The sequence below is a fragment of the Mesoplodon densirostris genome, chromosome 8 (genome assembly GCF_025265405.1).
Source record: "Mesoplodon densirostris isolate mMesDen1 chromosome 8, mMesDen1 primary haplotype, whole genome shotgun sequence".
Taxonomy (NCBI): domain Eukaryota; kingdom Metazoa; phylum Chordata; class Mammalia; order Artiodactyla; family Ziphiidae; genus Mesoplodon; species Mesoplodon densirostris.
In genome coordinates, this window is record NC_082668.1 from 15,922,668 (window position 1) to 15,948,909 (window position 26,242).

Below are 26,242 nucleotides of genomic sequence, written 5' to 3' on the forward strand. Positions count from 1 at the left end.
GGTTGTAAGAAAAACGAATGAACTTGTCGGCCATGCCAAGTCTGTATGTTTGAAATTTATTTTGCAAGCAAGCATTAGCCATTGAAAGCTTTTAGGCAAAAGAAAAATATGACAAACTATGGTTTTGTTTGTTTGTTTAATCACACCCTGGAGGGCAGATTGCAAAGGAATAAGATGGGAGGTAGGGACTCAAATACAGGATGGTCCTGGCAGGTGTTGATAAGGAGGAATTAAGCAAAACACTGTGGGGTGGAGGGGACCTTCAAGATGGCAGAGGATTAAGACGTGGAGATCACCTTCCTCCCCACAAATACATCAAAAATACATCTACATGTGGAACAGCTCCTACAGAACACCTACTGAACACTAGCAGAAGACCTCAGACCTCCCAAAAGGCAAGAAAATCCCTACATACCTGGCCGTGTGTCTGACAGGGTCTTGGTGCTCTAGCTTGGTGTCAGGCCTGAGCCCCTGAGGTGGAAGAGCCAAGTTAAGGACATTGGACTACCAGAGACCTCCCAGCTCCACGTAATATCAATCAGCGAGAGCTCTCCTAGAGACCTCTGTCTCAATGCTAAGACGCAGCTAGACCCAATGGCAAGCAAGCTCCAAGGGCTGGATGCCCCATGCAAAACAACTAGGAAGATAGGAACAAAACCCCACCTATTAGCAGAGAGGCTGCCTAAAATCATACTAAGTTCAGAGACAACATAAAGCACACCACTGGACACAGCTCTGCCCACCAGAAAGACAAGATCCAGCCCCACCCACCAAAACACAGTCACCAGTCCCCTCCACCAGGAAGCCTACACAACCCACTGAACCAAACTTACCCACTGGGGGCAGATGCAAAAAAAACAATGGGAAATACAAACCTGCAACCTGCGAAAAGGAGACCCCAAACACAGTAAGTTAAGCAGAATGAGAAGACAGAGAAATACACAGCAGATGAAGGAGCAAGGTAAAAACCCACCAGACCAAACAAATGAAGAGGAAATAGGCAGCCAACCTGAAAAAGAATTCAGAGTAATGATAGTAAAGATGATCCAAAATCTTGGAAATACAATGGAGAAAATACAAGAAATGTATAACAAGGGCGTAGAAGAACTAAAGAGCAAACAAACAATGATGAACAACACAATAAATGAAATATAAAATTCTCTAGAAGGAATCAACAGCCGAATAACTGAGGCAGAAGAACGGATAAGTGAGGTGGAAGATAAAATAGTGGAAATAACTACTGCAGAGCAGAAGAAAGAAAAAAGAATGAAAAGAATTGAGGACAGTCTCAGAGACCTCTGGGACAATATTAAATGCACCAACATTTGAATTATAGGGGTCCCAGAAGAAGAAAAAAGAAAGGGACTGGGAAAATATTTGAAGAGATTATACTTGAAAACTTCCCTAACATGAGAAAGGAAATAGTCAATCAAGTCTGGGAAGCACAGAGAGTCCCATACAGGATAAGTCCAAGGAGAAACACACCAAGACACATATTAATCAAACTATCAAAAATTAAATACCAAGAAAAAATATTAAAAGCAGCAAGGAAAAGCAACAAATAACATACAAGGGAATCCCCATAAGGTTAACAGCTGCTCTTTCAGCAGAAACTCTGCAAGCCAGAAGGGAGTGGCAGGACATATTTAAAGTGATAAAAGGGAAACAACTACAACCACAATTACTCTACCCAGCACTGTTCTCATTCAGATTCGATGGAGAAATTAAAACGTTTACAGACAAGCAAAAGCTGAGAGAGTTCAGCAGCACCAAACCAGCTTTACAACAAATGCTAAAGGAACTTCTCTAAGTGGGAAACACAAGACAAGGAAAAGACCTACAAAAACAAACCCAAAACAATTAAGAAATGGTAATAGGAACATACATGTCGATAATTACCTTAAATGTAAATGGATTAAAAGCTCCAACCAAAAGACATAGACTGGCTGAAAGGATACAAAAACAAGACCCATCTATATGCTGTCTACAAGAGACCCACTTCAGACTTAGGGACACGTACAGACTGAAAGTGAGGGGATGGAAAAAGATATTCCATGCAAATGGAAATCAAAAGAAAGCTGGAGTAACAATTCTCATATCAGATAAAATAGACTTTAAAATAAAGACTATTACAAGAGACAAAGAGGACACTACATAATGATCAAGGGATCAATCCAAGAAGAAGATACAACAATTTATGCACCCAACATAGGAGCACCACAGTACATAAGGCAAATGCTAACAGCTGTAAAAGGGGAAATCAACAGTAACACAATCATAGTAGGGGACGTTAATACCCCAATTTCACCAATGGACTGGTGATCCAAAATGAAAATAAATAAGGAAACACAAGCTTTAATGACACATTAAACAAGATGGACTTAATTGATACTTATAGGACATTCCATCCAAAAACAACAAAATACACTTTCTTCTCAAGTGCTCATGGAACATTCTCCAGAATACATCATATCTTAGGTCACAAATCAAGCCTTGGTAAATTTAAGTAAATTGAAATCTTATCAAGTACCTTTTCCAACCACAATGCTATGAGACTAGATATCAATTACAGGAAAAAGACTGTAAAAGAATACAAACACATGGAGGCTAAACAATACATTACTAAATAACCAAGACATCACTGAAGAAATCAAAGAGGAAATCAAAAAATACCTACAAATGAATGACAATGAAAACATGATGACCCAAAACCTATGGGATGCAACAAAAGCAGTTCTAAGAGGGAAGTTTATAGCAATACAATCCTACCTCAAGAAACAAGATACATCTCAAACAAACAACCTAAACTTACACCTAAAGCAATTAGAGAAAGAAGACAACAACAACAACAAAAAAAAACAGAATTAGCAGAAGGAAAGAAATCATAAAGATCAGATCAGAAATATATGAAAAAGAAATAAATGAAACAATAGCAAAGATCAATAAAACTAAAAGCTGGTTCTTTGAGAAGATAAACAAAATTGATAAACCACTAGCCAGACTCATCAAGAAAAAAGGGAGAAGACTCAAATCAACAGAATTAGAAATGAAAAAGGTGAAGTAACAACTGACACTGCAGAAATACAAAGGATCATGAGAGATTACTACAAGCAACTCTATGCCAATAAAATGGACAATCTGGAAGAAATGGACAAATTCTTAGAAAAGCACAAACTTCCGAGACTGAACCAGGAAGAAATAGAAAATATAAACAGACCAATCAAAAACACTGAAATTGACACTGTGATTAAAAATCTTCCAACAAACAAAATCCCAGGACCAGATGGCTTCACAGGCAAATTCTATCAAACATTTAGAGACGAGCTAACACCTATCCTTCTCAAACTCTTCCAAAATATAGCAGAGGGAGGAACACTCCCAAACTCATTCTACGAGGTCACCATCACCCTGTTACCAAAACCAGAAAAAGATGTCACAAAAAAAGAAAACTACAGGCCAATATCACTGATGAACATAGATGCAAAAATCCTCAACAAAATACTAGCCAACAGAATCCAACAGCACATTCAAAGGATCATACACCATGAGCAAATGGGGTTTATTCCAGGAATGCAAGGATTCTTCAATATACACAAATCAGTCAATGTGATACACCATATTAACAAATTGAAGGATAAAAACCACATGATCATCTCAACAGATGCAGAAAAAGCTTTCAACAAAATTCAACACCCATTTATGATAAAAAAAAAAAAAACTCTCCAGAACGTAGGCATAGAGAGAAGTTACCTCAACATAATAAGGCCATATATGACAAACCCACAGCCAGCATCGTCCTCAATGGTGAAAGACTGAAACCATTTCCTCTAAAATCAAGAAGAAGACAGGGATACCCACTCTCACCATTATTATTCAACATAGTTTTGGAAGTTATAGCCACAGCCATCAGAGAAGAAAAAGAAATAAAAGGAATCCAAATCGGAAAAGAAGAAGTAAAGCTGTCATTGTTTGCAGATGACATGATACTATACATAGAGAATCCTAAAGATGCTACCAGAAAACTACTAGAGCTAATCAATGAATTTGGTAAAGTTGCAGGATACAAAATTAATGCACAGAAATCTCTTGCATTCCTATACACTAATGAAGAAAAATCTGAAAGAGAGATTAAGGAAACACTCCCATTTACCATTGCAACAAAAAGAATAAAATACCTAGGAATAAACCTACCTAAGGAGACAAAAGACCTGTATGCAGAAAACTATAAGACACTGATGAAAGAAATTAAAGATGATACAAACAGATAGAGAGATATACCATGTGGTTGGCCTGGAGAATCAACATTGTGAAAATGACTATACTACCCAAAGCAATCTACAGATTCAGTGCAATCCTTGTCAAACTACCAATGGCATTTTTCACAGAACTAGAACAAAAGAACTGCGCAATTTGTATGGAAACACAAAAAAACCCGAATCCCCAAAGCAATCTTGAGAACGAAAAATGGATCTGGAGGAATCAGGCTCCCTGACTTCAGACTATACTACAAAGCTACAGTAATCAAGACTGATTCACTTTGTTATACATCAGAAACTAAGACAACATTGTAAAGCAATTATACTCCAATAAAGACGTTAAACAAACAAACAAACAAAACACTGTGGGGTGGAAAAGAGGGAGTGGATTAACTACATACAGGAGATAGAGTTGATAAGACAGAAAAACTAAGGAGCATGAAGGAAAAGAAGAGAGAGGAGAAGAGAGTCTGGAAGGGTTCCCAGGTTTCTGGTTTGGGTGACTGGTTGCTTCATGCTGTCATTCCAACAGAAACTGACGTTTTAGAGGAAGTGTATAAATACAGTTAGGGACGTCCAGTTGGAGATGTAATGGATACAAGGGTCCCAATTTCAGGAGAGCCAACAGGGCTGAAGCAGATATCATTAGGGACCAGGTGTAGCTGAAGCCATGTGTGTCTGGGGGTCATTCAAGGCGAGGGTATAATATGAAAAGAGAAGTTGGAAGGACAGAATCCTGAGCATCACCAACACCTAAAATTCCAGTAGATAAAGAGGAGTCAAGAAGGAGACAAAGATGAAAGGACCAGACATGGAAGGGAGCAGTGAGGATGTCCACCTCACCAGGAAGGGGAGATTCTCTTCTTCAGAGTCATTTGCAATCTTTTTTTTTTATATATATATTTTTTACTTATTTGCCTGCACCGGGTCTTAGTTGGGGCACGTGGGATCTTCGTCGCAGCACACGGGATTTTTAGTTGCGGCATGTGGGATCTAGTTCCCTGACCAGGGGTCAAACCCAGGGCTCCTGCATTGGGAGCACAGAGTCTTAACTGCTGGACCACCAGGAAAGCCCCTCCAATCCTCTTTGGAAAAACTGTCTCTTTCCCCTCCCTACTCCAGCTCCTCTCTGCTAAAGCTGCAGATTGGAAGCTGGGGTAAGAGAAGGCTTTGCAAAAATATGCAAAAAGGCTGCAGCCTCAACATAATAGCCAGCTGAACATAATTTCCTTCATTTCTGCTCTCCTATAGCTTGTTAACAGGTGATTTTTCCTCACTTCTGGATCCTTGGCTGTCTTCCAGACAACTGAGATCACAAATACATAAAAGATTCCAGTGACACTTTCAAGGCAAACCTTATCTTTACAAATAATCAACTGGATTTGAGAAAACTGCTCAGTTTCCTTCAGAGGCAGGAAGTGCTTCTTTATGGGGCCCAAAGGGACTGTCTCCACTACTAACCTGGATCTGATACTGTAAAGAAGGAATGGATATTTATGTTTGGGCCTCTTGATAGATCATAAGTAGAAAAATGTATGTATCATCTACTTAGCGCCGAGGAAGCCCTCAGACTTCAGTGCAGTCCCAGCTCTTCAGGTAGTAGCTATTTGGCCACGAGCCCCTCTCTGAGCCTTAGTTTTCTTAGTTGTCAGATGGAGACAGTGATCCTTGCCTCATAACATTGTGTGAGGATGAAATAGGATCATCAACGTGTATAGAGCCCCTGGTTTCACATGTAAAGATTAGAATGGTTATGTAATCGACCTTTCTTTCTTTTTATTTTATTGCAGTAAAATATAACGTATACAACATAAAATTTGCTATTTTTAAGTGTATAATTCAGTGACATTAATTACATGTACAGCGTTGTGCAACCATCACCACTATCTATTAACACTGTCACTCCAGATAGAAACTCTGGTACCCATTAAGCAATTAACTCCCATTATCTCCCACCCCCTGCCCCTGGTAACCTCTAATCTACTTTTTGAGCCTATGAATTTGCTTATTCTCAATATTTCATGTAAATGGAGTCACATATTTGTCCTTCTGCGTTTGGCTTATTTCACTTACTATAACTTTTTCAAGGTTTATCCATGTTGTAACATGTATCAGAACTTCATTTCTTTTGGGGTTTTTTTTTTGAATTTTTGAATTTCATTTTATTTTTTTATACAGCAGGTTCTTATTAGTTATCTGTTTTATACATATTAGTGTATATATGTCAATCCCAATCTCCCAATTCATCACACAACCACCTTCCTCCCCCACGCCACTTTCCCCCCTTGGTGTCCGTACGTTTGTTCTCTACATCTGTGTCTCAATTTCTACCCTGAAAACTGGTTCATCTGTACCATTTTTCTAGGTTCCACATATACGCATTAATACATGATATTTGTTTTTCCTTTCTGACTTACTTAACTCTGTATGACAATCTCTAGATCCATCCACGTCTCTACAAATGACCCAGTTTTGTTCCTTTTTTATGGCTGAGTAATATTCCATTGTATATATGTACCACAACTTCCTTATCCATTTGCCTGTCGATGGTCATTTAAGTTGCTTCCATGTCCTGGCTATTGTAAATAGTGCTGCAATGAACATTGGGGTGCATGTGTCTTTTTGAATTATGGTTTTCTCTGGGTATATGCCCAGTAGTGGGATTGCTGGGTCATATGGTAATTCTATTTTTAGTTTTTTAAGGAACCTCCATACTGTTCTCCATAGTGGCTGCATCAATTTACATTCCCACCAACAGTGCAAGAGGGTTCCCTTTTCTCCACACCCTCTCCAGCATTTGTTGTTTGTAGATTTTCTGGTGATGTCCATTCTAACTGGTGTGAGGTGATACCTCATTGTAGTTTTGATCTGTATTTCTCTAATAATTAAGAACTTCATTTCTTTTTACAAATATTCCATTGTATGCCTATTCGTCATTTTGTTACCCACTGTCGATGTACACTTGGGTTGTTTCCATCCCTTTGGCTGTTGTGAATGATGCTGCAGTGAAGATTGGTGCACATGTATCTGTCTGAGTCCCTGCTTTCAATTCTTTTGGGAAAAAACCTAGGAGTGGAATCGTTGGGTCATACAGCAATTCTATGTTAAACTCTTTTGAGAAACTACCAAACTGCTTTCCACAGCACTGCACCTGTACATGTCTACCAGCAATGCACAAGGGTTCCAATATCTCCACATCCTCACCAACACTTGCTATTTCCCATATTTTTTTATTATAGCCATCCTAATAGGTGTGAAATGGTATCTTGTGATTTAATCAACATTTCCTTATCTCTATCAATGCAAGAAAATAATTCAGATAGTCAAATCTAAACAATAGTCCAAAGATCATCTATATGTAGTTTTGTAAGATTGGGGTATTTTTTGAAAGAGTCTGTGCCATACAAACCAAGGGTGATTATCTGGTTAAAAAAAGCATGGAGGGACTTTCCTGGCGGTCCAGTGGTTAAACCTCTGCACTCCTACTGCAGGGGCCGCGGGTTCAATCCCTGGTTGGGGGGAACTAAGACCCAGCCCGGGGTACATTTCTGCCTAAAATGAGACTGGAAGCTGGTCTCTGGCTGGGTGACTCCTTGACCATGACTCATAATGCTAATTAGTCTATGGTGTCCCCAGACTGATTCACAATGGCATGTCAAGAAAGGCTGGGTGCTTGCTCTAAGGTTGTCTTTCCTCAGTACATACAGGTAATTCTTTGTTTTGTTCCAGGAGACTTTATGGCTTTGATCATTGAAAATTAATAAGAAGAGTTAACAGCAATATTACCAATGGGCTCTAATGGACAGAGGACGTGATGCTGAACTTGAATCTCTGAGGGGCATAAAAATTACAAGGGTCAGACTACCCACCACTAGACTTATAAACATTTGTTGGAAGATGGTCAATAGGCTATATGTGGTGCTCTTGAATTTATATGCACCTAGAAAAGAAGGGTCTTATCTATTTTAGCTTGCTTAATACTCAAAAGAATATAGTCAGTATTATTAATGTTCTTATTTTACGTATGAGAAAATAGGCTCAGAAAATTAAGTAACTTGCCCGAATGATTGAACAGAGATCAAATCCCCCTAACTTCTGCTGCCTTCATGGACGATGAATGAAGAAGGTGCCTTCAGAGTGGCTTCCTGGGGCTACAGTAATAAAGTACCACCATTTGAAAGGCTTAAACAATAGAAATTCATTGTCTTAGTTCTGGCGGCTTGAAGTCTGAGATCACGGCGTCTGCTGGGTTGGTTCGCTCTGAAGGCTGTGAGGGAGAACCTGTTCTGTGTCCTCTCTCCTGGCTTCTGAGTGCCTCAGGCGTTCCTTGACTTGCAGATGGCTTTCTTCCTGTGTCTTCACATTGTCTTCCCTCTACATGTGTCTTGTCTCTGTGTCCAAAGATCCGCATTTTACGAGGACACCAATCATATCGGATTAGGGACCACCCTAATTACCTCGTTGTAACTTGATTACCTCCGTAAAGATCCTATCTCCAAATAAAGTTGCATTCTAAGGTACTGGGGATTAGCATTTCAATTTATCTTATTTTGGGGGGTTGGGGGAGTGTACAACTCAGGTCTTAACAGTGACTTAATATTGAGTTGTTCGAACCTCCAAATGGGCTTGCACGTGATTTTATAATGTCTGAAGGACCTTGGAATGTATTTTAAATTCAGGAAAAAAACGTGTACATTTCTCACCAGACGTCTGCTCGGTATTCCCTAAACTACTGAAGAATCCTGCCACATACTCCAGGACATCTGTTATTGCAATCTTTTCAAATGTTAAACTCTTAGGAACTTTGGTTCATAGTGCCCGTGGGCTTGCTTAACTTTTAGCATCATTTCAAAAGGAAGGTCTTCTTTATTTTTAAATTGCTCCAACGTTTATTTTTAAAACAAAGTTTCCATTTCCTACAGAATTCACAAAGTTTAGTGTATCTGGAAAAGAAGGTCTTAGGTTTCAGAAATATATTTTGAAACATAAACCTTCATTTACAAAAATAAAAAAAGATTTGATGTTTCAATTTTTCCTTTGTAAGAAATTGGACTACCTTGTGCCACAATTTGTATAGAGCTTTTTGTTGTTGTTTTTTAAGACATTGCTAGATCTTTGATTTTCACCCAGAAGGTTTCTAGACAGAGCTGAGCGTCAGGGACTTAGAGGATGAGGGATGACTCGTGAAGGAATAAGGAGAGAAGGGTTGAGGGGTTGTGGATGTTGCACTGTGCTTCCCAGATCCCTACCCCATTCCTTTGGTGCTGAAGGATCTATTTCTTCAGCTGCTGGGGCTGTTGGCAGCCAACAGCCCTCAGCTGTCAGTTCTCTTTAGGAATTGCCTGCCTGAGCCACTCTTCCACGCCCAGGGTCACTATCTCTTCCCAGAGCAGCCAGCATCCAAGGACTGGTCCCCAAGGAGGTAATCAAGGCCAGCTTTTTTTTTTTAATTGACATATAGCTGATTTACAATATTATATTAGTTTCAGGTGAACAGCATATTGAATCACAATTTTAAAGGTTATACTCCATTTAAAGTTATAAAATAATGGTTATATTTCCTGTGCTGTACAATATATCCTAGTTTACTTACTTTATACATAGTACTTTGTATCTCTTAATCCTCTCTACCCTTATCTTGCCCCTCCCCGCTTCCTTCTCCCCACCGATAACTACTAGCTTGTTCTTTATATCTGTGTCTGTTTCTTTTTTGTTATATGCACTAGTTTGTTTTATTTTTTAGATTCTACAGATAAGTGATAACATACAGTAGTCGTCTTTCTCTGTCTGACTTATTTCACTGAGGATGATACCCTCCAAATCCATCCATGTTGTTGCAAATGGCAAAATTTCATTCTATTGTGGGGCTGAGTAGTATTCCACTGTGTATATATATATGCCACATCTTCTTTATCTGTTCATCTCTTGATGAACCCTTAGGTTGCTTCCATATCTTGAAGGCCAGCTTTTCGCCGCAACTCAGAAGGACCCCGAAGAGGCTTCCTAGTTTCAGGACTCTTTGTGGGATAAGGCCTTGCTGCACCTGTGCTGCACCCATCTTCTCCCTCTGTCCAGTTTTGCTCCCGTGCCTTACTCCTACCCCAGCTGTTGATCTTGGGAACATTCCCTTCAAAAGGTATTGTATGGTAATTTCAGTGTATGCTTCTGGGGACCCCAACCTGTCACAGGACCCCAAATATGGAGACGAAGAGAAAAAACCATCTATCGGGATACAAAAGGAGTAGGATTCTAGGCTGCAGCTACAGTGAGACAGGAGGAAAGACTGTGTGGGAAGCTGCTTCCAAAGTAATCGTTTTATCCTGCACTGCAAGGAATAGTCCTGGAACCCAAGTAGAAAGAAAACTGTGCTCCTCCAAAAACCCCAAGGGCAACTCAATAGCCATAACCCAAACAAAAGTATGAAGGTGGTCTAGGAAAAACTTAGGAGTCAGGATCTAAAAGAAAAGGCCTATTGGCTAAAATGGGCAAACGATAGCAAATATATATAAACATATATATATAAATATATATATATATATATATATATATATATAGTTTAACTGTTCCGAGTAAGGATGAGCCACCACAAGAACTTGAAACTGTATTGTAATTCAGCTCAACTAAGACCTTGACATGTTCTCAGTGTTGTAAGGTGTTGTCTTGCACTCGAACAAGTTGCTTGGTTGTAGTGAACAAGACAAATTAAGAAGCTAGCTCGATAAGCCCAGGCTGTGAAGGAAGACCAGCATTCAGAGGCATGGTTTTGATGGTGAGGTGATCTCTCTTTTTACCCTTAGGTAGTGACACAAACCCTGACCTGAGACAATGACCGGGGCCTGCTCTGTGTGTGTGTCTGGATATGTTTCTGTGTGTCTGTGTGTGTGTCTGTCTCTGTGTGTATGTGTTTGTGTCACTGTGTGTGTCTGTGTATGTGTGTCTCTGTGTATGTCTCTGTGAGTGTGTGTGCACACCTATTCCCGAGTGTGTATGTACACACATGGGGTGGTGTGTGTTGGGGTGTGTTTTGTGTATCGGGTAGGTTGGGGGGGAACATCTACCACAAGGGAGGAGGAGTCTGCTCCTCCTGGACAGATTATATCCTCTTTCGTCATTGCTTCATGTTGGGTCTCCCCAAAGGCAGAGCCAGAATTTGACTGCAGGTGGTTTAATTGACAGGTAATCCCTGGAAGCAGGAGTGAGAGAGCAGAGAGAGGAAAGAGGAAACGCTAATGAAAGGGTGTATAATCCATCACTTCTGTGGGAAAAAGGCATTCAGTTCCACTGGGACCTCCTGAGAAGTGTTCCCAGTACCTCCCAGAACTGTCCATGCAAACGACAGGCTTCTGGAGCATTTATTCACTCACAGACTCCTCTCCTTCATTGCCTGAGGTTTGCCTCTGCAAACGCTGACTCTCCATAATTCCAGGCTCTGCTTGCAGGTTGGGTGAGGGGCCTCCTAGCTTGGGAGAGGGCCCTGAGGTTGAAAAAGGAGCAGTACAGGGCATCTGCCTGAGGTGGGATGGTCTGAGCTCACAAGGAACAAACCACCTCTGCTGTGGCTGAGATCAGAGGGGTGGGGGGCTGTGATATAGGCCACCACAGACCCCTACTACAGTCAAATAAACAGCCACGAGCCCGAGGAAAAGCAGCCACATGTTTTTAAAAGGTAGATCTTGGCAAATCATTGCTGAGCATTTATAATGCAAACTAAAATAGTATTAATAAAGAAGGTTTATGTTGAGTTCCTTTGACTCAGGAATAAGCCATGATTGTTGCTGGGTTTTAAATGAAGAAGAAAGTGGGTGCTTTATATTTGGGGAGTTTTAAGAGATCAGTAAATAATAACACCTCTTTCTTCCCCTGTGGAATTCTGGAGCAACTGAAAAATAAGACACAGGAGAAAGATAGAGATGAAAGTGGCAGCAGATTGGAGAACATGGATTTAAGCCTGTGGTCAAAAGGGCGGGGCTGGTGAATCATCTGTGCCCACACCATCATCGGAAGTATGGCGCCAGCCATCTGAGCAGATGAATTTATCTGGGGTCACTGCCTTGTACTGGTCTGGCAGAGAGGGAAGAGGATGAATCTCCAGTGGTTGTAGCCTTGCAGATTTTAAATAGGTTAATTTTACCCAGTCAAGGAACTTGCACCATTGTCTGTAGGATCCTGGCTATCCACCAGTCAGATAATTCTATTCTAATGCAGGCATGTCATTCTGATGGGATTTCCTCCATGTGGAGCAACGAGGCAATGCGAAAGATGATTTCTCCCAACAATTGTGAAAAGTAAAAGAGAAACCCGGGATTCCTCCTGTAGTTCTTACTGTTGATGGCACTCCATTTGATGTTCTGCTGTATTTGTACAATTTGCTTTGACAACCAAGGTAAAGTTGTCTTCTGTAAGTCTTGTTCTCCGACTAGAGTGTAAGCTTAAGAGGGGTCTGTGTCATCTCCTTTGTGGGATCCAGAAAAGAACTATGGGTTGGGAGTCTGGAAACCTGAGTTCTGGAAAATGCAATTCTATTGCATGTTCTCGTAGGACCATTCCAGGTCCAGATATCAGTTTCAGAATGACTTACTGAGTTGAACTGAATAGACACTGATATGATAGTTGAGGTTGAGGGTGACCTAATAATGAAAATAAGACTTGATGTTTACTAACAGGGTGCGGTGTACCTATGGGGGAGAGAAGCCCATGGAAGAAATACTGGCTTTGGCCTTGGACAGATCCAGTTTTACATCCTGGTTCTGTCGCTCTCCACCTTGAGAAATTTACCTGGCCTCTCTATGTCTTTATTTTTTTGTGGGTAAAATTATAATTCCTACCTTGGAGGTTTGTTGTAAAGATTTAATAAAATAATGTAAGTAAAATGAATAAGTTCTGCTCAAAGATGTTCAATAAATGGCAGTGATTGTCTTCATTATCTAAGAAGAGAAGTTTAAAATACCATTAAAAGATACTTGGTTTGAAAATAGGAGTTTTCCAAGGATTATCTTTGAGTAGTTAATTAACAATCCTTGAAATCTCCAGGCGTTTTTAGGTAAGAGTGGGAGTGGGGTTATAAACTCATGAAGCAAATCTCTTGGAGGCCTGCGTATTAGGAAAGAAGATGACTCAAACATTGTCCCCTCTGCTCTAATCACCACTGAGTACGCTGGCTTTACCTGGGTTTAACTCCTTCAACCAGGCCTAGCACCTTCACTCAGTCCTAAAAGAAGAGATGGAAAGAAAAACACAACACCTGACACATAAATATATATTGAATAAGCAAATGAATGAAGAAAATAATGAACTGATGGCTGAATAAATTACATCAACAAGAAGGAGTACGAACATTTTTTTTGCTTGTGGAAAGAGATGACAGGTTACCCTGGAGGACACCCATCTGAAAGCAGTCAGATAAGCTGCCGACACCTTAGGTAGCTTTTCCTACATTCATGCGTCTCCTACTAAAAGGCAATGGGAAAGAAAAGAGCATGGAGAGGAAGAGTGTCATGGGTACCTGATGGTTGCCTCTTTTATATCCATGATCCCAATTTCCTGCCAGCACGGTATAGCAGGAATTTCACCCCAGCCCAGTGGATCTACCTCATCTCTGGGAAGGGGGTGGTGGCTGATTAATTTAAGATTATGGATGTCTTCCATTCTCTTGGCCACAGAGGTTGGTGCAGGGATGGGCAAGTTAAACAATTTTGGTCAAAGAGATGGTAAATCCCAAGGCTTGTGAAGCTATGCCATACGGTATGATATGAAAATGTGAGGTCTTAGAATGCTGCCATCATTTTGCCATTGGAACTGCTGGGCAGAATGAAGGATGGTAAGATACCCTGGAGAACCAGAGATGTTATCCTTCTTGAAGACATTGAAGTGTGTGTTCAAACCTTGTCTGAAGGCTATCTATTTTGAGACTTTTAATTACATGAACCAATAAACCCCCTTCATTGTCTAAGTTAGTTAGAGGTATTTTTCTGTCACTTGCAAAAAAGTCCTAATTAACGCGGAGGATCTTCTTTCCTCCACTCTAGATGGAGTGTGGCTAATGGGCTAACTCTGACATAAAATCCAACAGAAGTCAATGTCTGAGAGTACCATACACGTGGGGTTCTGACCTTGAAAATGAACTTCTAAATATTTCGAAAGATCTGGGTCAGGATAAACTTAGTTATCAGTGTCAGAGGTTTTACCCTGAGTGTTTTTTTATGAACTCCTACAAAACTTTTCAATTTATTAATTCTCCTTAAAAAATCACTGGAAACTGAATATAAAGTAATCAAAATTACACGTGTGGTATTTCAATCTTTTATATTACATCAAAATCTGGAGACATCTAGATTTGACTGAGAAAAAAAATTTTTTAATGAATTTCAAACAATGTTTAACTCTTGAAATTCAAAAGGAGGAAAGATAACTAAACTAAAGAGGTTTTTTTGGTTGTTTGATTTCATTTGATTCAGATAGAAAGTCTATATCTGATTATGGTCAAACTGCCAAGGTTTGCTGAACATGAGGGAAATAATCAAATTGCAACCCATCTGTAACAAATTCAAATTTTTTCTTGCTGTATTTTAGTCAGATAACTTAGATTTGGTTCATGATTTTCTTCCGAGGAGAGAGCCTTTGAAGTTGAGTAAGGATTTCAAAAATACAGGAAGTTAAATTAGGAGAAATAGAAAATTAAGAGTTATTTCTTGGATGTATATACCATGAAATATATATATTTTCAAGCTCTAAGTGTGGCCCCATTCTTTGTCAATGTGTTATAGAGTGGCAACATGGATGGACCTAGAGATGATCATACTAAGCGAAGTAAGCCAGACAGAGAAAGATAAATATCATATGATATTGCTTATATGTGGAATCTAAAAACATGATACACATGAACTTATTTATGAAACAGAAATAGACTCACAGACATAGAACACAAACTTATGGTTACTAAAGGGGAAAGGGGGGGGATAAATTAGGAGTTTGGTATTAAAATATACACACTACTGTATATAAAATAGATAACCAACAAAGACCTACTGTATAGCACAGGGAACTATACTCAATATCTTGTAATAACCTATAATGGAAGAGAACATAAAAAAGAATATATACCTTTATATGCATATGTAAAAACAAACAAATAGATAAATAAAAATAACTTTGAGAAAAAGCTGTAAGGGTGGCCTCATTCTTTGTCAACGTGTTATGGAGTGGTCATTAAAAAGTTCTTTCATCCAAAAATAGAGATAATTTACTCACAAGCTTGGAAGAAAGTAAGGTTAGTACAAGGAGTAGAGTGATAAACTGGAATATGTGTTGAAAAATTTGGTGATTACTGATTGGTGTTGAAAAATTTACCTAGAGATATTGCCATTTAAATAATGTCGGTCACCTCTCACCCAGCAAAAAAATCTGAAGCATATTTTCCTGGTTTAAGGAAGAACTGCTCCTTCATTTTAATTTTTATTTTTCGTTGGAATTGTTTTGTTTTTGACCTATCAAAGTAGGCTCCTTCCAATACTCCCTGATAAGCTGGAGTGGTAGGTTTTGAGGAGAAGGTGGGCAAATTTGCAAAGGGAACCAGGAGCTTGAGGGAACACAGAGAGACTTACAATTCCTATCCTTTGGGGCTTCTGATTCCCTCGAAGGGGTTGAGATTGTCTGCAAGGGGAATCTTGCCAAGAAGGAAAGAACAAACTGGCCTGGACTCCAAGGCCCAAAATCAGGGTCTCCATTTCTGAAAGCTGGTTCCAGCAGAGTGCATGGCTTATCCTGGCAAGGAATCTGTACTTTGGGGAGCTGTGGCTGAACATGTTAGCATAAACCAGGGGCATTCAAAGAAACAACAACCTCAGAAAATAAGATCTATCAGAAGACTAAACAGATTCTCCAGATTCTGTTGGCAAGACGTTTGGAAGCAGGAGGCTGGGCTGGACTGTGTAATAACCCTTTGGTGTTCTTGGTAGAGGCCCCCAAGAGGGAAAGCAGACTTCCTGAACATCTGGGCAAGTAAGCCCCAAGTGATTAACCTGGTTATTAAAGGAGATTTGACCTTATTTGAACCTTGAGCATGATAGAGCAAGTCATACTAATTAAAATAATATAAAGCTCTGATCTCAGCAGGTACTAGATACTCTACAGCTATCATTATGCTAGACTCATAATTGGCCAAGTCGGGTATGTTTGCTTCAGTACAACTGTTCCCTCTGTATTTGTGACCAGACTACAATGGTAGACATATAACCTTTAACTACATGTAGACTTGGTCTAAGTTAATACATCTTACATTTGGGTTTTTTCATCTCTGATAAAAACGATATAAACTATCTTTCTATTGTTACTTATACCTTAATGTTTCTGCCTCCTAAAGTTTTAATATTTTAACTAAATAAGTTATAGGTTTAACATTTCTGATCAGATAAAACAACCTTTAAAATAAAACCATTTCATGTACTACTTGTTTAAATTGACTTATTTAACGTCTCTTATCCATTTATATGGGAACTCACCTTGGATAGAAGCTTCTAGAAATCTCTCCCTGCAGTATAAGACTATACATGAATTTTTAAAAGGGAGTATTAATGTATTTTTAATCACAAGTTGAAAGTATAAGGAAAGGATAAATTAAACTTTATTAACATGATATATTAGTAGAGTAAATCCATACAACTAATTTATTTGTCAACATAATTATTAACTTAAAAATTAGTTTATTAATAGTTTTAATCAATTTTCTCTCTGGTTTCCTACTTCTGTTATTCTATGTTATATTGCTAATATTTTCTAGCATTTGGAGTAATTCTTAAAATTTTTTTAACATTCTTGCTTATTAAGTTACTACATTTAATTAATACTTCAGGTTAAATTGTTTCATACAATTTTTATTTCCCCTTAATTTTAAACATTTTGTGAAAATGATGCCTCATTTGGTGACATTAGATAATCAGGGTGACAAATTCTATTTTGAAAGCTAATTGGGCCCCTTTGCTATTTAAAGACATTTTTTCCCTGATTATTTGTAGTAGTCAAAAGATTACTTTTTTTAGAAAGAATTAAGCCACAGATTTGATTTCAGAAGAGATGACTGCCTGCAATGACAGCCATATAACAGCTTGAACTCGTAAAACATCATTAATATTTCATTTCCAATTTATAAAAATTATAACCAGTTTATCCAAGAGGCTTTATAACTGAGTTCTTATTGTTTTTTACAAAGCATATTAATGCGGGGTCAAGAATATATTCAGACAGATAATAACAAGACACAATCCTTCAGCAAAATATTGAAGTCATATTTAGCACTTTTTGAGCCAAGCTTGAGATGGGAATATGCGCATGAAAAAGAAAACTGAAATAGAGGCAAGAGGACAAGGGAAAATATTCCACTGAATACCAGGGAAACTTCACTTTCCCCAACCCCTTGGACTCCCACACCCAATTAGACCTTCAGTGTAAATGGTGGGAAAGAAGAAATCATTTTCTCATTCAGCAAATGTTTATTGAGCACTCAGTACACACCAGGCACTCTTAATATCTTGGCAGTACCACTTGTGAGCAAAACAAAGACACTGTCTTTGTGACCTTAAGGTCCAGTTGGGGACACAAAGACATGAGTATATAAAGAAGGATAAGGACCGAAAGTTAAGGATATCTTCAGTCTGGAGGGTCAGGTGAGGCTTCCCAGAGGACATGATTTTCAAACTAAGACAGAATGGAGACAACATTCCAAGCAGAAGGAGGGAGGTTCCAGAAAACCAAGCAGACAGTTTCTTTGCCAGCATTAGTATCTTTCACCCCATCTTTCAGGCTTCCCTTTAAAGACCTGCCCTCTCCTCTGCTTTCCCTCTCCCTCTCCCTCCCTCCCTTTAGTTCCACTGAAAAATGAAAGAGTAAGGCAATTGCATATATAAAATGAGTCATAATTTTAGCCAGAAGAGAATGAGGTTAAGAACCACTGTGAACTCCATTCAACCTGAAAAAGTAAGACTGTTATATAAGGCTGCAGAGGAAAAAGCAGACCCATTTCAACCACCGTGCCAGCAAAAATGAAAGCAAATATCCCCAAATCCCTCCTGTAATGATTCCCAGGTTGTCACTGCAGTGATTTCTTGGTAGTTCTCTGGTCTCCTTGTTTTCTCCTATTTCTTAAAACTAGGCCTGTTGAAACTTAAAGGAGTTTCCTGTTTAGTTTTGGGAAGTGCACAATTGTTGATTGATCTTATCGATCCATTAAGGGGAAAGGTCTCTATCAATACAGTTTTTGTCTGGTTCTAGGTCAGCATTTCTTTTAGTCAGACTCCACCTTTTCTTCAATAACTACCCTAGAAGGCTCCTTTGCCCTTGTACGTGAATGGGATATGGATTGTAATTTGTGCAAAGATGCAAAGAGACTGCAGAAATACGAAGATGGAAGCGACAAGCCCCACTCCAGGGAAATTGAACCTTCAGAAGACAAGCTTTTTTGGCTTTTGAGCCAATTTATTCAAGTTTTTCTTTGTTTCTATCTACTGGGGGATAGAAGGCAAGTCTGGTAAAGACATCATTTAAGTGTCTGCCCTGATGTTCCAGTGGAAAGTAAAATGACACCTATCATGAAAACCTATTATATAGATTCACCAATGTGCTGGATTTGAAATTTGCCACTTCACTTGGTGATATATATGTATATAAAGCACTAACTGTGACCCAGTCTGTATCAATGATATAAGTAATCCCACAAGAAAAAAATAATTCTGTATGCTTGGGATTGCTCTCTCTTACTTTTTCTAAGCAAAAAACCTAAGTTGCTTTGCTAAAAGATTACAAAAAACCCTTTATTGCTTTGCTAAAATGAGAGGACTGATAATGGACATACTATTTACCCACTTTGGGAGAGGTAGTGATTTAAGATATGAAAAGTTAATATTAAACTTCAAAGGGACTGTTAAAAGACTGGGTCAGAAGATTCATGCCTGATGTCATACTTCATGTTTTGGGAGCTGGAGTAAACTTTAAGACTGATCAATAGCAGCAATTAATTAATATAATCTTGGAAAACAAGAGTGTCCTCAATGGACCAGAAAATTTGAAGAACTACTGAATGAGAGCCCTAGGGGTCAACACTGTGGGTTAATCATCAGAGGAAAACAAAGTTTCATGTTGGGAGAAGTCCCAGAAGAGCACCCAGCTGAGAAGCAACGGATCTAAGGAACAGCATACATGGAGGGTGGAGAATTGGAAAGATGTACGAGAAGGAGTCGGCTATTTGGAGAGCTGGGGCTTTTGCTCATGGACAGAACCTTGAGTGTGGACACATGCTAGAGAGGCAATATCTGGAGAATAACACATCAACATGGGCACTAGAAGCTTCCAGACTTAGAGAAGCTAAAGGAAGACTTGTCCTGTCAACAAGGCTTCTCCTATCCACTCTCATGTCTCTCCACAAATTAGGTATAACTGGCAGGTGGCCAGAAAATTTCCATACAAAGATCAACAGGAAACCAAGTATCTCCAAGTATTTAGGGAGAAGCACTACTGTAAAAAAGCACCAAATTCAACAACAAAAAAGAATGAACGCCTGAGGAAATGCAGTTAATTAGGCAGGCAAAAGATTTCATAATAGATTAACATCCTCAGAAAGATTTGAAAGGATATCATAGAAAAGAAATAACTACATATCTTGGAAATTTTAAATGTAATGAGCAAATATTAGTAGAAGGATTGAATGAATGAAACTAAAAAGAGAAGTTTACCTATGAAGGAATGAAAATCCAATTTGCAATAGACTTGAAATGCTATTGAGTCTTTGTATTCAAGGACACGTAGGATTCTCTCCCTTTATTTACATCTTTTATGTATTTCAATTAAAATTTGTTGTTTTCTTTTTAAAAATTAAATAAAAATGAACTAAACTGTACCCAGTGTCATTTTGGGGACAAGAAAGAATAATTTTATAATATAAACTAATTAATATTCTGGGTCATTACTGAAGGTATCAACAGTGACTTTCAAATATTTTGACCACAACCCACAGAAAGAAGTATGTACAACCCACAGCATAAATACACATATGTAAGTAAAAACAAAGGTTTCATAGAACAACACTTACACTTATCATGGATTATGAACTCTGATATTTACTATTTCACTATATTTTAATAACTTGTTTTTAAACTAAATGCACTTCCTGCCCCCCACGCATAAAACTCTCAGTTTGAGAAGCGTGACAGTAAGAAACCTCAGTTGAAAGGTACTTGTCCATCCCCTCCAAAATATTTAATTCTTCATCCTACATAGGGTGAGTTCTTGTTCCCTAACTTCTTTAAGTTCCCTGGAACTTCCTATGCGCACACCTCTGGTGTATTCTACTACGATCTCTCTGCATCCCTTTTCTCTTGGAGGACAGATAACTCTGGTTTCACACTTCATGTCTGTTAGACTTTGAGGCACACATAGCTTTTTACGTATCTGCAAAGACCATATACTCCAACAATATTCACTTATGATACAAGAAAGCTGGTCTCTGGATCTCACTCCCCTGCCCTAGGACAGTGAGCTGACCTGATTATTAAACCTACCCCTTAGCATAGGGCAGGCTTCCTTCTCCAACCCACGACACAGCTCTCTGTAACCCACCGATACATGTGCTGCTGGAAAGAGGAGATAGTGAAAAGTGGCACAACCCTAACGCGAGCTAACTGCTACTTTGGCACCTAGGTATAGGAAGGTGAATGGAATTGCTCATCCATCCCAACAACTACATACAAGCATACATTGGTTACACCCAGAGAAGATAATGCTGAAGAAAAAAAAAGTTAGTGTATGTAGATGGAATGGGAAGATAAAGCTGAAAATAAAAAGTTAGTGTATGTAGATGGAATGACGTGTTTTTGTTTTTGTTTTGTTTTTTTGATTACCTCAATAATCATGAAGGTGTTTCACTGATATCCTAATTAGAATTAATGAAAACCTAGATCCCTCGAACTTCTGTGTGTTGCCTAATTCTTCAGGACAGGGCAGTGATGTCCGGGACTGGAGTTGCCTGCTGGAAGTCCATTTACATGAAAGGCTAGGAGCCTCCTGGGGACGAACTGCTTCTAAGGGACAGTGGAGCCATGCCCAAGAGGCTGGACCCAAGAGCAAAATCTTTGACCCTGGAGAGAAGGTCAATGGGATGTTTCCTAGAATAGCAGTAAGTCCCTTTTTCACATCTGGGTCTGGCACAGTCTCCACAGAGACCATCAATCTTATAGAGACAGGGAAGGAGTGGTAGGGTGAGAGGGACTGTAAGTTAAATCCCAAACAGGTATTTCAGCAAAACCTCCATGAGACAAAGAGGCAACATAGAGCCAGGCAGTTTTAAACCTGAAATATCAGTTTCATTATTCATTGGACCTGTAACTTAGGCAAGCTGCTTTAAACTTCCTATGCCTCAGCTTCCTTACCTGCTAAAACGGGCTGCTAATTGTATCTACCTCGTTGGACAGGATTAAATGAGTTCATGGAAACAAGCATTTAGCATAGTGCCTGGCATGGAAAACCATTCAGTAGATGGTATCTGTCACGATTAAGAACTGTACATACAGTCACAGATATCAAGCCAGTGTTGACATGTGGAGGGAGAGAGGCAGCTCTCCATTTTCCAAATGAGTATTGATTTGGGGAGCTTTGTCACCTCAAAGGTCCCTGACTGCAACAGGGTATAAGCAAATAGGATCCAGGGGAAGAGAGGAGGGAAGAAGCAGTTTAGATGTCATTAGAATGTAAGATCCCTGAGGGGGCCGTCTGATTCAAAACTGTATCTTGGCATTTAGCATGCTACTGTACATAGCATGCCAGGGACTCAGGAAGTACTTGTTAGATAAGTGAGAGTGCACAGGTGAATGAATGAATGGATGGATGACAAGTCTGAGAACCAGCCTTGGCTCTGAGCACATGTGAAAGCCATCCCGCATACTTGGCGGGAGGCACTTTGCAGGGAGTTGATGTTGAGTGGCAGCAAATGGGCTAAAAAGCCACTGAAATGTCCACTCACTTGTTCATTCATTGAATATCAGTGACATGCTGGGCACTGTGGGTTATTACAGTTAATGTGCTGTATCCACTAGCTGCCAAGATCAGAGGAAATCCCTGGGTTACATAGGGACTTTTCTTAAAGACATGTCTCTTAATTCATAATATACTGTCATTTTATTTTCCCCCCAATTTTTATTTTCAAAATTTTCAAACCTAGAGAAATACTGAAAAAACAGTACTATGAACCCGCCTAGATCCATCCATTGTTAATACTTTACCAATTTGCCCAACAGTTAAATTCATAGATAGATAGATAGGCAGACGATAGATAGATAACGTGTTTATATGCACACACATAAACATACAAACACATATATGTTATATATATATGTATATATGTTATATATGTGTCATATGTAGTAGGTTTTTTGGCTAATCCATTTAAAACTCAGTTTCAGGTATCATGACACTTCAGTGTGCATTTCTGAAGAATACGTATGTTCTCCTACATGGTCACAAAATCATTCAAAGTACCTAAGAAAATTAGCAATGTCACAAAAACAACATCGAATATCCAATCCATATCTGATCCATTTCATCAGTGATGGTAGTGATGGTTTGGCGTAAGGAACCCCTAAGAGGGTGACAGGAGGCCCAGCAGTCTTCTTTACCTTTTTTTAATCCTAATAGGAAATGAATTGGAAGGGAGCAGACGTTCACAGCACTGATGGGAGAGCTGCAGATCAGACTTGGAGAAGAGTCCGGAAACCTGGGCAGCTCCGGAGAGCCGCGAGGCAGGACACATCACAGTGTTCTTTTAGCAGAAACAATCTGGAAATCACAGCGTTGATGCCCACCGCCCATAAACACTCATGAATTCAACCAGCTCCTCTTTGCCTTATTACTTGATACTCAAAATCCCTGATGGAAGCAACCGCTGGCTGAGGCTAGCTCTTGTCCTGAGCAGTGGCTGCGAAGAGGGAGGGGAGAGAGGATCTGAACATTTGGGGAGGTGGGGCACCACTTCTGCCAAGATAAAATGCAAGGTGAAATTCTCCGAACCTTGTACAAGGGTTGGAGTCTGGTCAGCCAAAAAAGGCAAACATTCACCACTCTTCCTCCTAGTCTGGTTCCCGCCAATTTATTCTCCTAGCTTCAATTATTTTTATTACATCTGGGGTAGCCCCAGGCCCCCGAAAATGCTTTCTTCATGTTTGGGTCCACTACAGTTCCTAACACTTAGAACAATGATTTGAATTCATAGAGTAGTTCAAAGTTTTCTTGAAAAAAAAAAAACAAAAAACTTGTGCATGAGAATCTACTGGGTGGTGGGCACCACGCTAGGAGCACAGTGTGTGCTTAATGAACGTTCAGTGAGTACTTGAGAAATGATGTCAGTGCTGAGGACTTCTGCCTCGAGCTCAGAGATAGGATCTGACATGGATGGAGCATTTCTTATGTACCAGGTGCTCTCCTAACCCCTGCAGTTAACCCTCTTAACGACCCTCTGAAGGAAATACTATTTGAGCTCCACTTTCCAGGGAGGAAACCTGCCCACAAGCTAATATGAAGTTGCAGAACAAGAATTCCAGCACAGCTCTCTAACTCCAGAGTCCTTGCTTGCTCAAAACCTCTCGACTGTACCGCTCAGTTTTGTCACCAACCTTCCGCAACTAGCAATGATGGCTGCCTTTGCGCTTCTATTTTTTATCAGTTGCAGGATCAGCCTTGGAGGTTTTTGGAGTGGTAGAATTGTAAAGTCTCAGAGCTAGTAGAAAACTCAAAGATCATCCAGTCCTACAACTGGATTTTATAGACGTGGAAACTGAGATCCAAAAGGTGCTTTTAAGGTCAGAGTGCTGGCTACTAAGAACATTCCACATTTTCCAAATCCCGTCCCCCTCCCCGGAAATCAGGTTCTGAAAATGTTCCTTTGTACCAATTATTCAAGTTAAGATCGTTCTCACTAAAATAATTAACTTTGAAAATAAAGCTCAAATGAAGTCACCATTCATAAATGGTCTCATTCTTTTTCTTGGGCAGATTGGTCTTTAGCTGTGACTGACATATTGCCAGCTCCCGTATTTGCTCCTTATGTATAAGCAACAACAGTAATTATAACAGCAAAGATATTACATTTTTTTTTTTTTTTTTTTTTTTTTTTGCGGTATGCGGGCCTCTCACTGTTGTGGCCTCCCCCATTGCGGAGCACAGGCTCCGGACGCGCAGGCTCCGGACGCGCAGGCTCAGCGGCCATGGCTCACGGGCCCAGCCGCTCCGCGGCATATGGGATCCTCCCAGACCGGGGCACGAACCCGTATCCCCTGCATCGGCAGGCGGACTCTCAACCACTTGCGCCACCAGGGAGGCCCAAGATATTACATTTTTATACACTTCTTCCGTCTCATGTGTGTAAGCCACCATCAACTCATTAATCAGCAGAACACTTCTTTGAGGTAACTTTGGTGGGTAATTTTATTATCCTTTTTATGGACTGAGAAGCTGCAACAAAAGTACAATGACATGCCCAAGGTCAAGCATGTTTAGAGATAAAACCCAAGACTCCTAAATCTTTCTTCCAAGCCTGCAAGCATCCATCCTCTGGCTAACTAATATTTGGGACATTTAGGTCATGGAGCATATTTTTATTAGGTTAGCATTTATATTCTCTCATAAATTTTTTTTGGTAAGACAGTAAGTTATTAGGATTGAAATTTAAACAGTCAATTTATTCTTCTTTGATATGGATATATCATGTGCTGTTTTAAAATTTTCTTTACATTCTAGCCGCAAGTTCATTTCATTTTTAATTGGGCAGAGAACTTCGGGAACTAATGATATGAGCAAAGGTAACTAGGAGTAAGAGGGGAGGGGAAGAGGCAGCTTGAAATTTAACAAAAATGTGTTTAAGGGGCTCTGGGCGGGGCCACAGGAAAAATAGCTTCTTCCTGGAACAAGGATCTTCCCCTCCCCCTTCTTCCCTTCCTCTTCCTTTCAGTCACAGAGGGATTCTATGAACTGCTGGAGTTTTTAGTGTGCTGTATTTCAAGAGAAGTGACTCATGGAGGAAAGGGCCTCAGCTGGGCAACTCCCCTAAGTTCCTGGAGCTCAGTGTCTCTGGCTGTAAGATGACAAGGTTGGTGCGCTGATGTCAAGGATCCCTCTGAGTTCAGTCAACCCAAGATTCTTCCTCCTCTTACCTCTTCTGGATATCTGCTTATGACTTGTGCTTTCAAAGAAAGGCATATTCTATACATGTCAGCAAAGATACTTGGTCTGTATATTTATGAATGTTCCATGAAACCAAATCTTTGTCCAATGGCCCATTTTTTATTTTATTTTCCCTTGTTTACCTCTCTCTCTTTGTTGTTCTCTCTTTTGCCTCTTGCTTGAGGAATCCCAGCAGTCTGAGAATCCAACAACCTTCAAAACTCTTCTCAGATGTCTAAATTGTACCAGACTGTATTAAATATTTTCAAATAAGACTTTTTACATGAAATAATAGAGAGTCAAAATAGGCCAGTTTCCACCAGGCTTATTGTCATCAACTTTGCCATGCTCCAGATTCAGTTTCCCTCCAAGGATATTCTCACAAATGCCACAATCAAATTTCCTACTCTTGAATCAGGATTAACTGCCTCACTCATGTAAGCACTTTTTAGTGATTCTCTAATAGCAGTATAGTAATGGATTTTTTTTCCCCAAAGAGAATTGTAGCTAGCAATATCCTCATAACAAATCCAGGATACAAAATTATGAATGGATTAACCAAAATTTCATGCATTTGAATAGTTCTAGTGTTACTGAGTCCAAGCTTATATTGCTCACTTCATGAAAGGCCAATAAATTGAGAGATGAGCTGTTGGGGCAAAGGATAGCAACTTTATTCAGAAAGCCAGCAGATGGAGAAGATGGTGGACTAGAGTCCTAAAGAACCATCTTAATCAGAGTTAGAATTCAGGCTTCTTCTGTACTAAAAGGGGAGGGGGTGTGGCTGGTTGCTG